This window comes from Amia ocellicauda, chromosome 13, assembly GCF_036373705.1.
Source record: "Amia ocellicauda isolate fAmiCal2 chromosome 13, fAmiCal2.hap1, whole genome shotgun sequence".
NCBI classification, from domain to species: Eukaryota; Metazoa; Chordata; class Actinopteri; order Amiiformes; family Amiidae; genus Amia; species Amia ocellicauda.
The window spans coordinates 28,505,462-28,520,354 of record NC_089862.1 but is presented as its reverse complement, the minus strand read 5'-3'; the positions used below and the strand labels follow the sequence as shown (position 1 = coordinate 28,520,354).

At 38.4% G+C, this 14,893-nt stretch overlaps 1 protein-coding gene across 1 annotated transcript in view; it reads right to left on the bottom strand.

The window, feature by feature from the left end:
• The window catches only part of LOC136766713 (phospholipid-transporting ATPase ABCA1), a 38,954-nt gene extending 38,709 nt beyond the window's left edge, over window positions 1–245 (bottom strand). The window contains exon 1 of the mRNA XM_066720442.1: window positions 100–245. The gene's annotated coding sequence lies outside the window, so the exon portion shown is untranslated. The remainder of the gene's footprint in view (window positions 1–99) is intronic.
• Between the last annotated feature and the right edge of the window lie 14,648 nt (window positions 246–14,893).

Sequence of the window (14,893 nt, the reverse complement as noted above, 5' to 3'; positions counted from 1 at the left end):
AAGTTAGTATAACTCACATCACATGCCACAGCATATCAAGACACCGCAGGCTTTAGGCAATAAAGAAAAAAGAAACAAAAGAATAAACCCGACACTTACATCTAGTAGCGCAGCCGAAATGATCTTTATTTTGTCATAAATGTGAATTGCTTCAATGTAAACAATGTAGTCCTTCCCCTGTCGCTCCAGTGTCCAGTGTACTCGCTGTGTGTGTGAAACTGACGTTTTTAGCCTCTAATCTGCTTTTATAGCGCAGACTACAGCGCTGTGCAGGCGGGGTTACTCTCGGTCAAACCGACTCGGTCTTTTCAGTGTTTGTGTGGCTCAGTCACTTGAAGGGAACACGTGTAGAGTCAAAACAGCTCTTAAAAGGGTTCCTCCTCCTGCTGCCTCTGGCTTTGCCCGGTGCGGTGCAGAAATCATTTGAAATGTTAAGATACCATAGCGAGTTTTCCTCCCTGGTGTCGGTTAATTGGACGACTAGGGAACCAAGCAGGTGGCAAATTCAATAACTCAACGCTCCATAGTTAGGTGGGTCTTGTTTTTGGTCGTGGAAGCAAAGCCAAAGTTATGGATTTCTTTGGGCACATATGGACACAGGTCACCCACATCCAAAGGCTCTGTGCTGCCTTGTCATATGTTCTTTTTTTCATAATACTGTAGTGCGTCAGGAGGACATTTAAAATCCCAGGGGTGGCAACTCGGTACAAGGAGGTACAACACTGGCCACTGCTTCCAACCTAGCCTCCCATGTGCTCCTTTAGTGCCGAGTCTGCAAAGGGGCCGTCAGCTGTGTTCACTAGCATCTCCCACGCCAGTGCAACAGGTGCCATAATGGCTTGGAGTGATACAAGCAGGTGCTCCCAGATGTGTTCTTTTCACTAATGACAGATTAGCGATGCTTCTTGCTGAGATTGCCCTGTCGTTATTATCTCTTTGGGGGTGGTTGGCTCATGCTCATTCCTCTGATGCAAAACATTCACGTATCACTGTTGTTCAAGATTACGAACCGTCACTGACCATATTCATTATCATGTGTTTCAGCAAGATCAGCTTCCGTCTCCTCTGCTCTCTCACTCAGTCTTTCCTTGAGCTATCATGGCTTGCTGGCCCCAGTTTACCTCCATTCATCTCATGCTGGACTTTCTGAAGTTGTTCTTTTCACCTGGCCAAGAGAGAGGGTGGTCAGGCCAAGCATCATGAAACCAGAGATAGGCTATGCCTGGTTATCACTCTGCTGACGAGAGTGATAGCTGCCTTTCTTTTTTCCGAGGGGGGTGATCTCTCAGAAGAATAGTTACCTGAGATCTGCTGGGTGCTGTGATGCAAGCAGGATGTGGGATGAGAAGAGCAACAACAGCCCAGGTCTTGCCTGCTCCTTTGCATTCAGGGATCCCTTTAACGCAGCTACTATCAATACTACTCAGCTTCTCAGCTACTTGATTGTCTCTCTGAAAGAATATTCAAACTCTTCCTTTATCTGATATTGGGAAGGACCTTCATCAAATGCATTGCTGCTCCCTCTATGTCTATCTCTCTCACACCACTCACAAGGCTGCCTGATTAATTTAATCAGCCCAGACAGCTATGTAGCTGAGGATGAACCTCTTCAAGAAACAGCTGGATGAAAGTGTGGCGTAGATAAGCTAATAAAGTCCAAACAACAGGATGAAGTGCATGGTCTATTACTCCACTGTCAGTGAAGGGGACCACTCTGAGAAGATATAAGGTCATTAAGTCAGTGTGCCATCTGTACCATCTCCACCTATCCAGAACTGGAGCTAATCAAAATACTGGTACATTATCTCATCACCTACCATTTATTTTCAGTGTTTCCCAACCCATTTTTTCCCATTTAATTCACTAAAATACTGAAGAATAGTGTGTACTGTCACTTTCCATAGGATCATCCTTATGCAAAATAAGGCTCCTGAACACAAGATAGTGTTAAACTAATGTTAAACATCTTACTCATTCAGTGGCTGCCAGTTTATTGATCCTAACCTTTGGGTAGCTTCTTCAGGTTTCATACAGGATTCCAATCTGCCACATGAACTAGAATTACTGACCTAAGGACAAATTCTTCTAATGCTGTTGGCTTCTGTTGTTAGTGCTGATCGGCGCCTCAAACGAAATTTCTGTTTTTGTGTCTGCGGGCCCTAGTCTTCATCTCATTTCTGTTTTGTTTTCGGTTCATCAGAGCAGTATTTTAAATATCTCAGTTGAATTCCACCCAAAGCTTTTATTTTCCCAGGCTAAGGAGATCTGTACATCTTTTCCAGTATAGTTAAATGATTGTGTGGATACCAGAATTGGAATAATCTTCCGTGTAAGGTCAGAATTGGGTAATACACAGTTTTAGCATTACTTGCTTTGATTTGTATTCTAAACTGTTTTGCAATATAGCCTAACATTCTGATAGTTTCTCATTTTCCTTCTCTTCAATTTTGATGTATTTCCTAAATAGGTTATTTGTGAGGTTATCCTCTCAGACTGAATACAGATTCTCTTATTGCTCGGACTGCAACAATAAAACTGTGATGATACCCTCTCTATTGGGCAGATCTTCAAACAATTAAACTCGGTTGACTAAACAACAGTTCACCTTTGATTATCTGAACACCTGCCGACTGTCTCCCACAGTGTTGTTACAATGTAAACAATCTTCCAGCTCTGTGTCTTTTCACGGTCATATTATATCACATGCAACAGGAGGGAGGCTAATTAGTCTATACTTGTCTAGTTCAGTTTGGGCCTCAGTTTATATATGAGTGTATTGTGTACTTACCTTTAAAGATCCTTTAAAATTATGTCTGTATTTGGATTGTAAATAACAACCCCCATGTTCTTTATAATCAAGAGGTCAAAAACAGCAGGCAATACCTGCTTTCCATAGGTAACATACAAACCAGCTGTTGTCTTCCTAGGCTGTAAAACATAGGTGTAGCCAAGTTGGTATGGCCTTAAAATTAATTTTGTTTTAGTGACATTAGGGCATCACCCACTAAGATTCCCTTACGTAATCATGAGATTACACACCATCAATGTGAGTCTCAGTACAAACTTAATAAAACCAGATCTCATCTTTTGCATTCTTGTATTTATTTGTATGTAAATCATGCCGCCACATTATCTGTGTAAGCCATTCTCTAGATTTAGTGAAAAATAGAGACAATGAAGTCGATCAGTAGACACAAATCGTGATCTGCAGCCTGAGAAACAACAGAACTAGTTCTGCTTGTAAGCACATATTTATCCTCCATGCCCCACCTATGTGGCAATTGTAATGCTTAGGGAAATAATTTGGTTTTATTTCTTCCTTTAGGTCTTCCAGTCAGATAGTCACTACAGTAGTCTTTGCAATTAATTTGTGTATTAATATTTTTGTCTATTTTACTTCTTGCTAGGATGACACTTTTAGAAACATTGAGATTTGTTTACTTTTTAAATATACATTTTATTAATGTTGTTTTAGGAAGAAAGGTATTACAAGGTCATGTTACCTTCAGTCACAGCATGTGTCTCAGGTTAAGCACTGTAATGTGAGAGGTCCTCAGTCCAGCAGAATTAATTGGTCTCTTTAACCCCTGATTTGATTTAGTGAATAATTAGTTTAATTATGAAATTCAGAGTTCAAGTTGTGAATTGTGTCTATGTTACAGTGGCGGCTAGGTTAAACCTTTTTGCTTATTTTAACATATAAATACGGAAATCCAACAACATATCCTATATTTGTTCGGGGGGGGAATGAGAAATATGTGACTAATACGTGACAAAAGAAAACATCACATGTTGGACATTAACAGAATTGTGCTTGATAGTTGTAATTCAGTTATCCTACTAATGTTAAAGGATTTCGTACAAATCAATACTTTATTTCAAACCTACAAAGTGTTAAAAACATGGGTACATGGGTAAAACAAATACATTCAATATATGATTGGATGAGGTACACAATAGATCAGGGTTGGATAAGATGAGAAGTTGGGCAGAATTGTGTTAGTTTAACATAGCTTAACTTAACACAGTGCCTCCTGTTGCTGACCTGGTGCCCGAGAGCATGCAGTGTTATCCCATGTTCAATCCTTTATCCATAATGTAAAATCTGATGCTTGCACCATAGCCTGTTAGTGTATATCTCAGAGTATGCATGTGTGTTGTCTTTACCCCACCCACACTGGTATAAGGCGTATAGCAATTAGGGGAGTTGTTTAATGACTGGCAATTACAAATTGAGAGTTTTTATGACAGAAGAGAAAATTGAATTCTATGGGCCCATTGTGGCTTTGTAAAACATTTTTTTAATTACATATTGTAATAATGGTATGCTTTTTGAGGTCATACTCTCTACTATGCTAAATATATGTGTCTCTTGTCCGGGATTGATAACAGGCTTTTCAGAAGAGAAAACATCCACTGATGTATTTCTGGATTGATCTTTGCTTCCAGCGCAGCCACAGAACACCATGGGTCTAAAATAATCTCAGCTAGCAGGTGACTGAAGTGGACTGGAGAGTTGAAAGTCTTGCATTCTCCAGTGAATAATTGACCTGACCTTTCACCTCAGGAGTTGAACAACAGTACATAATCTGGGTGATTTTTGCTTATCTCTTAGCTGAACAAAACACCAACTAGCTGTTGCAGCTTGCACGTTTACAGACAATGTGGTTTGAGTGGTGCAGGAGAATGGACTTTTCCCTCTAGTCTATATCCTGTCCACCTGGAGTGATTGTGAATACAGATAAATATGGACAGGTGCTTCGGATGTTCATTCCAGCCCATGTGACATAGGACATAGTTTTGTCTGTTTTTACCAGCATGTCAAGCAGAGGGAAGTGCAGCTGGGACGTTTAGGAACCAGAAAGTAAGGTCTTAAAAAGCAGCTTCCCTAGCCGAGAGAGTCCGACAACAACCTGAGTGGGAACACAGCATGTCTTCCTAAGGGGACAAAAATTATACAGTACCCTGACAGAATAAAATGAGCACCTCTGGCACGTAAGTAGCACAGGACTACTATTCGGGCTGTTTGTGCAAGTATAATTGGTCTGCCTCTTAAATATCTCACATGGGTCTGACCTTGCTCATTATTGGAATATCACGTATTTAGTGCTCATTTTATTCTGCCAGAGAACTGTACAATGTGAATAATCAACATTTCCAGCAGACCTTGGGAAATAAATATGCTGGGCTAGAGCAAAGACAGACTCTATGCAAGTGAAGTCACCAAAGTGACACATCAGTCCAAAAAAACATCATCACCAGGGAACTGAAACAAGACATGGCACCAGTATATCACCATAGTACAAGACAGGCATCAATCCCAATCCCTGGTGTTATCAGCGCAATGCTCAAATTAGCTAAACATCCCCACAATGATGAGACTATTTTTAAACCTTTTTATGGACCAGATAACTTATCTTAACATTACATGGAAACAGCTACCCAGCTTCTAAATTAAGGTTGGTAGTACGGGTTTGTTTTTGTTTTTTGATATTATTTAATGACACAGTACAAAAAGAGGTTATGGAGTTCATCAGAGTTATGGAGAAAGAACAGAGGAGAGGAGACTATTATAACTGTAATGAATGCAGTGTGTGAGGTTGTCCTTAAAATACAAAATGAGATTTTACAAATACAAGACACTCTGGAAACTGAATCATTCGTACAGTTTGGTGACGACTTACCTGTTTTACATCAAGCATCAAGAAAGAGTACTGCTGAGCTTGTTCCATGTGGTAGCCAGAGATATGAGAACATGGGACTATAGAGACTATTCTACACTACAGTTCTGTCGGGATGCTTACAGTTTATTTTTCATTTTGTGCTACACTTCTAATTTATTTCCTGAATGAAAGTCAGTTGTAAAGAATTTTCATCCCTGGTTATGGACTATAAAGCATGATTTCTCTTTAATAGGAAACCATGTTGTTAAATGTTACAAACCTTGTACTAAGGAACCCAGATGAAACAGTCAATAACTCATATAGCTGATTAATCTAGTAATCATTTGACTTTTATACAAATGTTTGTTTTATCCAAAAAGTTAAAATTACACAATTGTGCAATGCAAAATTTAATTTCCGGGCACATGACCAGCACAGCACAAGTCCGGGTTTCTTTTTATGAGGAACATCAGCCTACAAAAGTATGTTCTTTAGCCCCAGTCCTGGTGACCTCAAAACAATCCCAGTTTTTGTTTTAACCAGAATTATGTCTTTCTTTTCTCTGTGATTGTTCTATATTTAAATTGAAATGTAGTCATCATACTTTTAGATATTTAGTAGATGTAGTCATTCTGCCTATCAAATACCAGGGTCTGTAATTGGTGGGTGATGCTCAAGTTTTGATTTAATCAAGAATTCAATATATTTTAAATATAGAAATCACAAATATTTAGCAGACATTTCAGTTTGCATGTACTCCTCTAATTCCTAGTAACTCTCTTAAATAGCTGGATTGTAAATGTAAAGAAGGCCCCACCCATACAGAACAAATATATATTTATAATATAAGGTAGAAATGTGTGATCCGTATAGTTTTCATATGCCAAAATTGACTCCTTTTTGAAAGCTTAAAATATATGCAATGTATTCTTAAAAGATATTATTCTGTAATGCATATATTTTATTATATGCTGAAAATATATTGTAGTCATTAGTCTCACCATATATTTACAACCAAATTTAAGTATACAAAAAATGTAATGATCACACATTTTCTGTATGACTGGGCATTCTGTGACATTCAGCTTCTGTGCCAGGAATAAACTGCCGTTTATTGATGTGTCACTGGGTAGTGTCAGGACCATTTTATTAGAAGAGAGTGTGCTTTCAAAATAAATGTTTCAAATTTGTTTTGTATATTATTATATTTACAATTGATTTCTATTAAAGTGATTATATACAAGCATTAAGATTACTATTATAATATATATTAGTGTATCTAGAAACTTGAGACTGCAGAATCAGTTTGTAAACGTGATTGCTAAAATTGTACAGCTGATTTAGATTTAGCTAAAACGTGAACAATTCAGCCAATTTTAATCTAGGTAACTCCAGTGCATTTGCGATTGTTGCCCTTTTAAATGATAAAGCTTTTTTCCCCCACGAAGAAGTGTCTTATGGGAAATGTAGTTTGACGCTTCAGTCTGTCTGTTAGATTCAGGAAAATAAAACTACAATTCCACAGGGAGTTTGCAATGTCTTTGTAAAATGGGAAAACAATGTATAAAAACATGGTTGCCACCTTACAGCATAATTACCGCTAATTTATCGACAGGACACATTTACAACATTGCCCCAGCACTAAAATGATTGCGTTAATCGACGCTGGAATGTTTGTTAATTTGATCATTTTTACAGTGATATTTGTAAACAGTATTTGTTCCCCAAAATTATACTACCTATACTAATAGTTGCTTGTATGTGATATTCAAGTATGAAGTACACTTCATTGCATTATTCCCATTAAAATCCCTAAGAAGACATTCAGCTCTTTGCAACATATAGCATTCAAATTGAAGGATAGCAGAAATGTAAACGAAAGCAAAATGTAATTATAGGCTATAACTGCTGCAATAATAACATGCTCATGCCTATACCTGGTTGCGTTTGTAAAAGCATGAATAACCACTCCAGCCTGCAGCCTCATCTTTGAATGTGTTTAGACCTGCACTGCAATAACATTCATTCGGTGACGTAAGGAAAAAGATTTTCTTCAGCATTCAACAAACGTTATATATTTTCTGGCAAACAGCATCAACTGTGTAGAGAAAGGGACAGAGAAAGAGAAATGTATCCGTAAATACATATATGTGGAAGTATGTAGAGTAACACATGAGGGCTGTGGTAAACTAAAGTAACCCCAGAAAACTGCAAATCCCATTATCTGTTGTGCTGAAAACACGGGTGAAAGAGACTTTGAGTAATGCGCTCAGGACACAAACAAACGCATGATTTACTGTTATTTCTGTGTTATTTTCTGAGCGCTCGGCGCAGTCCTACCCGTCCTGAATCTGCGTTACTGTAGCGGAGGCGGTTTGACCGATAGTAACCTCGGCGTGTGAAGCGCCTACAATACCTCTGTACATCACTGTACCTCCGAGCTGTACATCCCTCAGTTACACCTCAAAATGATAATATGGTCAAATTAGTATGTTTTGCATCACCTTCTGGTTACATGTGTCTAAAATAACTCAATATAACGCTTAAAAGACTAGGTTTGTGTATGTCCGTTTACCCGAGTAAAAGATTAAGCTCCCATTGACAGTAGGGAATGTGGGAGATTGTGTTTATTATCCTGGATTTATTCAATCATAAAATAGTGTTTGGAAAATTAGGCAGTGTTTGGATATTTGAGGAAGCATTATTTGTCAGGGATGTTGGGAACAGCTCCAGCCGAACACTTGCGAATGACCGAAAGTAACCTCACTGCAGCGCCGCAGAAACTAGGTGAAAGGCAACGTGACGTCACTCGGGAGCTGGTCCTGCACGGCGGCGGCGGAGGGGTTAAACGAGCGTATTGCTTATTTTCATGCATAAATACGGAAGTCAGGCAACATCTTATTTTGGGTCGGGAAAAATGAGAAATATGTCACTGGTGCGTGACCACACGGATTAAAAGAAAGGATCATATTGTGGACATTAATAGACTTGCACTCGATGGGTTTACTTGAGTTCTCACAATAAAGTGAGGGTTAATTGAAAGTTACCAAGCGTTAAAAACGATGTGCTATTTATTTTGTATGAAATAAACGTGAGCACATGGGTAAAACACATACATCAAATTGTAATTAAATCAAAAATAAGATTGGAAATGTAATGATTATAAAGGTTAACCTCTGAAGGTAGTATAAACACAGCAAAAAAGCAGTTTCTTCCACCTGAAGGTCTTTAAGATATCCAGGCTTCAGCACAGAAACCTGCACAAAGACATGTCCAAGCACAACCGGGTTTCATGTCCCCCTTTTGCGTAGGAGGCCCAGCTAACTACAGCATTATTAACCCATGAGTTGAAGACCATACTTTCTCTGAATTTCTCTGGTCTGCAAAAAAAAATGGTTGTGGAAAAATAACTCCAATTTGAGCAAAGAAGTTAAGGTAAACACGGCCCTTATAAAACGATGGCATGAAAACAAAGAGCCTAATTCAGATGTAATACTGGCCTTAACACCAAACTAATCTCTAGAGTGCTGTCTCTCTCCTCCAGGAAACGGCCCTGAATCGACAAGTTAATTTCGACAAGAAGGTCTTGATTCTAATCCACTTAGAAAGCACGACAGTATGAGAAAAATCACAAACCGTCAATCATGAAAAGAGACTATATAGTGGATATTGTATTATGGAATTGCTATTTACCCTTGATCTTCTGTGAATTGTATTACAATCTGCTTTGTACAATTCTATCCCAAGGAAGGCTCCAACTAAATCTCCAGTTTGAAGAAGGTCGCACACTGAAGCAGCAGCACTAAAAAAGGCTACAAGCTCTTAAAACATACAATTAGCAGTGTCCCACATCGGCTTAAAAAAAGGACGGAGGTTATTTTACTCTTACTTGCAAGTGTAATCAAAGAACCACAAAAAGTCAGGGTTGTACTAGCTGGCTAGCCGAAAAAGAAACAAATATAACACTGGATCAGGTTATTACAGCCTTACATCTGCAACGTAAAGGAATGGAATCAATCACTGCAGACATGTTGGAATCAAGAGGGAGGTCTTTCTTATTCTTCATGATAAATAATAACAGGATGTGTGACGTACTATTGATCTAGGTCTGATGAAAGGTTTTGACAAGGTTCCAGAGGAAATTTCCTTCAAGTTGTTTAGAATCCACAGCTGCATTTACAGAATGTGTGTACACAGATAAGGGAGTACTGTATAACGCTTCAGTGCAGCCTCGTGGGGAATGGAGGGGGTTCTGTTCTGGTCCACACGTTTTAACAACACAAACAGGAACAATTGGCTTATTGTGTTTTGACCTTTCCCTCTCTGTTTATAGCTGTTTTCACACTACAGCATCTAATCCCGGGGTGATTTTCCCCTGAGTTCAGCCCTGCTTGCATTCACTTTGGCTTGCACTACAATGCACAGGCTACGATTCACATGAACGCTTTTCAACTTGTAGTGAGCGCTGTTCTCTAGCAGGGTGAAAATGTCAATGTGAAAGCTCTTGATTTTTGATCTGGAGTCTAGTGTGAAAGCAGCTTATAACACATCAGGGTTTATGACTAATATTAGGTACAGACGGGTGACAAATTAAAGGACAAACCTGAATAGATGAGTGGAGGAACATAACAAATGCAGATGCCTCCAAACAGGTGTACTGCATCATACAATTAAGCAGTTAACATCCTATCATGCTCTGTGGCATGTATAAAAATGCTGTGCAGGCACAGCTGACCTTGATTTTGGATCAAAATGGCAAGAGGAAAGCATGTGGATTAACATCTTGGCTGCACTTATCAGCTTTAACAATCTGTGATGTAAGACCTTATATATTGTTTACTATATACACTTGTGTAAATTGGAATTTGTGAAATGTATTATGCCTTGAACTGCACTGTATTATTGCACTTTGTATTGCTCTTATATTTTGTAAGTAGTCCTGGACAAGGGCATCTACTAAGAAATAAATAATAATAATAATGTATAGTGTACAACAAGAGAACGGTACAGGCCTGACTGCTTGACCCCTACAATGAGGGGGTCCGGATGCTCTGTTATGCTGTGGGGGGCATTTTCCTGGCATGGTTTGGGTCCACTTGTCCCCTTAGAAGGAAGGGTCACTGCAAATCATTACAAAGTTATTCCGAGTGATCACCTTTATCCTATGGTGAAACATTTCTATCCTGATGGGAGTGGTCTCTTCCAGGATGACAATGCCCCATCCACAGGGCACAAGGGCTCACTGAATGGTCTGATGAGTATGAAGATGATGTGAATCATATGCTATGGCCTTCGCAGTCACCAGATCTCAACCCAATTGAACACCTATGGGAGATTTTGGACCGACGTGTTAGACACGCTCTCCACCACCATCATCAAAACCCCAAATGAGGGAATATCTTTTGGAAGAATGGTGTCCATCCCTCCAGTAGAGTCCAGAGACTCATAGAATCTGTGCCAAGAGCATTGAATCTGTTTTGGCGGCTCGGGGGGCCCATCACCTTACTTTATTTTTTTCCTTTAATTTGTCACCCGTCTGTATGTGTGGAGCAGTGCTATGAACAAAGTCAGGTGCTGTCTATGATCCCTTCAACTACTTTCCAGGCACAGAAAGCTGTTGAAATTATGACATGCACACCAGCTAGCTGTGGACTGTCCACAGACTTTGACACTCAATTTAAAAAAGGGTATCTTACCGAATCCTTCATCTTTCACATCTGAGAAGGACTGACCATCAATAAGCCTAATTCCCTTCCTTAGAAATATGTTGTCATTCAGGGTTTATAATAATTATCTACCCTAAGTAAGTCCAACAGTTTAGCTTTACCTTAGATTTGAATACCATAACACGCCACAGCAGTAAAATGCAAATAGAAACTTTGCCTAATTTGTAGATATATTCCTAAAGTAACCAGTGTGAGGGTGTATTTTATATTCAGCTCCCAGAACAGTTTAGAAAAGTCCCTCACATCTGGCCCCTGGCCTCTCCTAGATTTCCAGGTTTGTGATCCCTCAGACACTTGATTATGTATTTCAATTTCTATAGATGAAGTGGAAGGTAGTCACACCTTAATTCACTGATTCGATTACTTTAATACAAAGTAGAGACAAAGTGCAGTGATGGTTCGTTCTCTTAATTTTTTTTTAACATCTGTTTGTTTGTTTTTTGAGGGGACATGGGACATTTTCAGGACCCTCCAAACCCTTCCTGCCAGTATTTCTGAAAACGAGTCTGTGAGAATGTTTTTTTGGATTCCATTATTATTATTATTTTATTTATTTATTTATTTATTTATTATCCTGGCAGACACCCTTATCCAGGGCATCTTACAACATAAGTGCAATACAAAGTGCAAAGATACAGTTAAGTACAAGGCATCAAACATTACAAATTCAAATTTACATTAAACAGAGCAACTCAAAATATAATCTAATATAATACATTTTACATCAGACCACTGCTGTCTCAGGATATGAAGGCAATGTGACAGAAATGGTTAAGATGAACAAGATAAACAAGTGCCACATTGAAATGCAAATAATGCTAGTAAAGGAAAAAAAACTAAAAGTGAGGCCATCAAAAGCGTCATATCAGGCGAATATGCGCTGTTCAATCAAAAAGAGTCCCCGTGCTGATCAGTGACAGAGTGTGTACACAGCCAATGTCACCTGATCTATCAACGGGGGTTCAAGGCCCTCTTCCAAAGTGGTGGTCTCCCAGTGTGGACAAACACAGAGCACTGTGTCCTCGGCCAGGCTCAGAGTGACCGCAGAGACATCACCTCCACAGGATTATTTTATAAACTTTCATGATAATAATCGTTTTTATTTTAGTATTTGTAATGTCTGGTTATTGAAACAGAGAATACAAAGAAACAGCTGCCATTAGAATCCGCTGTAGTTATATCCTTATATAGCTATGTTGCATTTCAGCCATTATCGATCAGAGAAAATAATATTTACACCTTCCCCTTTTAATAGAATGAATTAACACAGGACCACTCTGCAATAATACACGGTGAAGCCAGTAATGGTGAGCTTTAATTTTAAATGTCAAACCCAACTCTCTTGTTTACTTGTATATCTACCACGAAGACTGATCTGACTCACCTTGTGACTCACCTTCACCTTCATCTATATAAACCAACCTAAATAACAATGTGATAAACAACCTGTCCAGTTTCAAAGTTTACCCACGTTGGGACAGGTTTTTTTAATCACTGAACCAAATCCATCTATCCATCCATTCATTTTCGAAACTGCTTATCCTGGTGAGGGTTACGGGGCTGAACCAAATCAATCACTCAAATCCAGTCTAAAAGAGGATATAACACAAATTCACTAAACATCCCACAGCTTCTACATTTTTCATACAAACTCAGAGTGAACATATTGTTGACATCTCTCAGCAGCAATGTTTGTAGTTCTCAAAACAGAGTCTTTCACACACACACCCCCCATTTAAGGGGACCATTAAATGCCACACAATACAACATTAGACTCAAGACAACCTTTGAACAACAATTCAAAAACACTAGAATTGAGCCTTTTTTCAGTGTTTCAGCCTACAAAATATCGAACTAATACTTATGCACAGTTCAAGACTAAATCAATATTTCTCCATCAATACTGGTTTATCTGATTGTTTTAATACACTTTTTTATTTTTTCAAGCCTTAACAGCCACCTTAAGATGGCCTCAGAGTATACTACAGTGAATTGTAGCATTTCTCCGAAGTTCAAAATTAATTTACAATAGTCTATTAAACAGCATCTGCACCTTTCATTGTCGTAGTGTACCTTCCCAACAGGTCCAGAAACAGTTAAAACATCCAGAATATTTTTCATTATGTTCACTATGTTGGTTGAAGGGGGAAATGATTGATAAGGGGCCAAGGGCATTCTACTTTTTTCTGAAATGGCGGTGGTACCCCATAAAGTTAACATATTTTTAAAAGCAGGAATACAAATGTTTCTCATTTTGCCATTGCTGTATGTTTAAATGATAACTTATTCAATTCTTCAAATCCAACCTTCCTCTACTGAAAATACAAATAGATAATGCTAACAATTAATTTATTAATCTAATATTCATGATGACCTCCCTTTACGAAAGCAGTCCGGACACATGTTGCTGGTTTCTTTTTCATTGTGACAGGTCGTCAGGCAAGGACCTCAAACAAACCAAGATGTCGGACAAAGACATACAGGAGATCTCCAAACCCCTATATGTGCAGACTCCTAAATGACAACAGATTGTGATATTGGATTTTTGCTTAAATAATAATGGATTTTATAGTTAAGATATTAGATGTTAGCATTGAAAATTTCAGCTTTTTTAAATTGTACATTGTAACATTTTTAGTTTGATTGTTTGACTGTTGTTTAGCTGGCTTTGGCTATTGTCCCAGAACAAAGAATAAGCCTACTTCACTGTTGCTCTAAGCATAGTGACATATTTGATAGTGGTGGTCAGGGAATCTATAAATTGTTAAATTAAAACAAATAGGCACTTATCTGTTCTAAGTTGACTTACTACAATACTGATATTAAAAATACATTTTTTTAAGCCTTTACATTGATTTTTCTAAATCTTTAATGGCAAAATTATTTTAAATGGCTGGTAAAGAAAAAAAAAGGATTAGAAAAATGAAGTGGCTCATTGACAGTGTTGTTAATATGTATTTGTCCATCCCTAAAGGCTATTGGAATATTCGGCCACAAAAATGAGTAAAAACATGATTTTGTGTGTGTGCTCTTTTCTTGACACATTATTTTTCCATTCTAAAGAGCCGTTTTGCAAACACAGCAACCTATAATTTCTGCCTGAAAAATCAACGTGTTTAAAGTAGAAGGACACATGCCTGTGAAAAAATAAACAGGAATAAGATAAATTTGCATTGGCAGCTGTCCAAATGTAGGTGAAAGGTCGTCAGGATTTGCTGAGGAGGGAGAGCTGGGGCATAACAGGAACTTTTCACACAGGACTGCAGCGTCAGCTTCTGCACAACAAAGCATGAGCGCTGTGACAGGTGGCATCTGGCAACGTTTTAAACTAACGTGACAAAACTTAAGGGGAAGTCAGATGTGTAGTGGTTTTAATATCTTTTTTTATCGTTTCGTTCGTGAATAAAGTTATGCGTAGGTTTTCTACTTGTTTGGAACCTTAAAGCGTTCTAGAACGTCCGCTGATACAATTGAAGATTGAAAATGGCAGGACTAGACGTACAT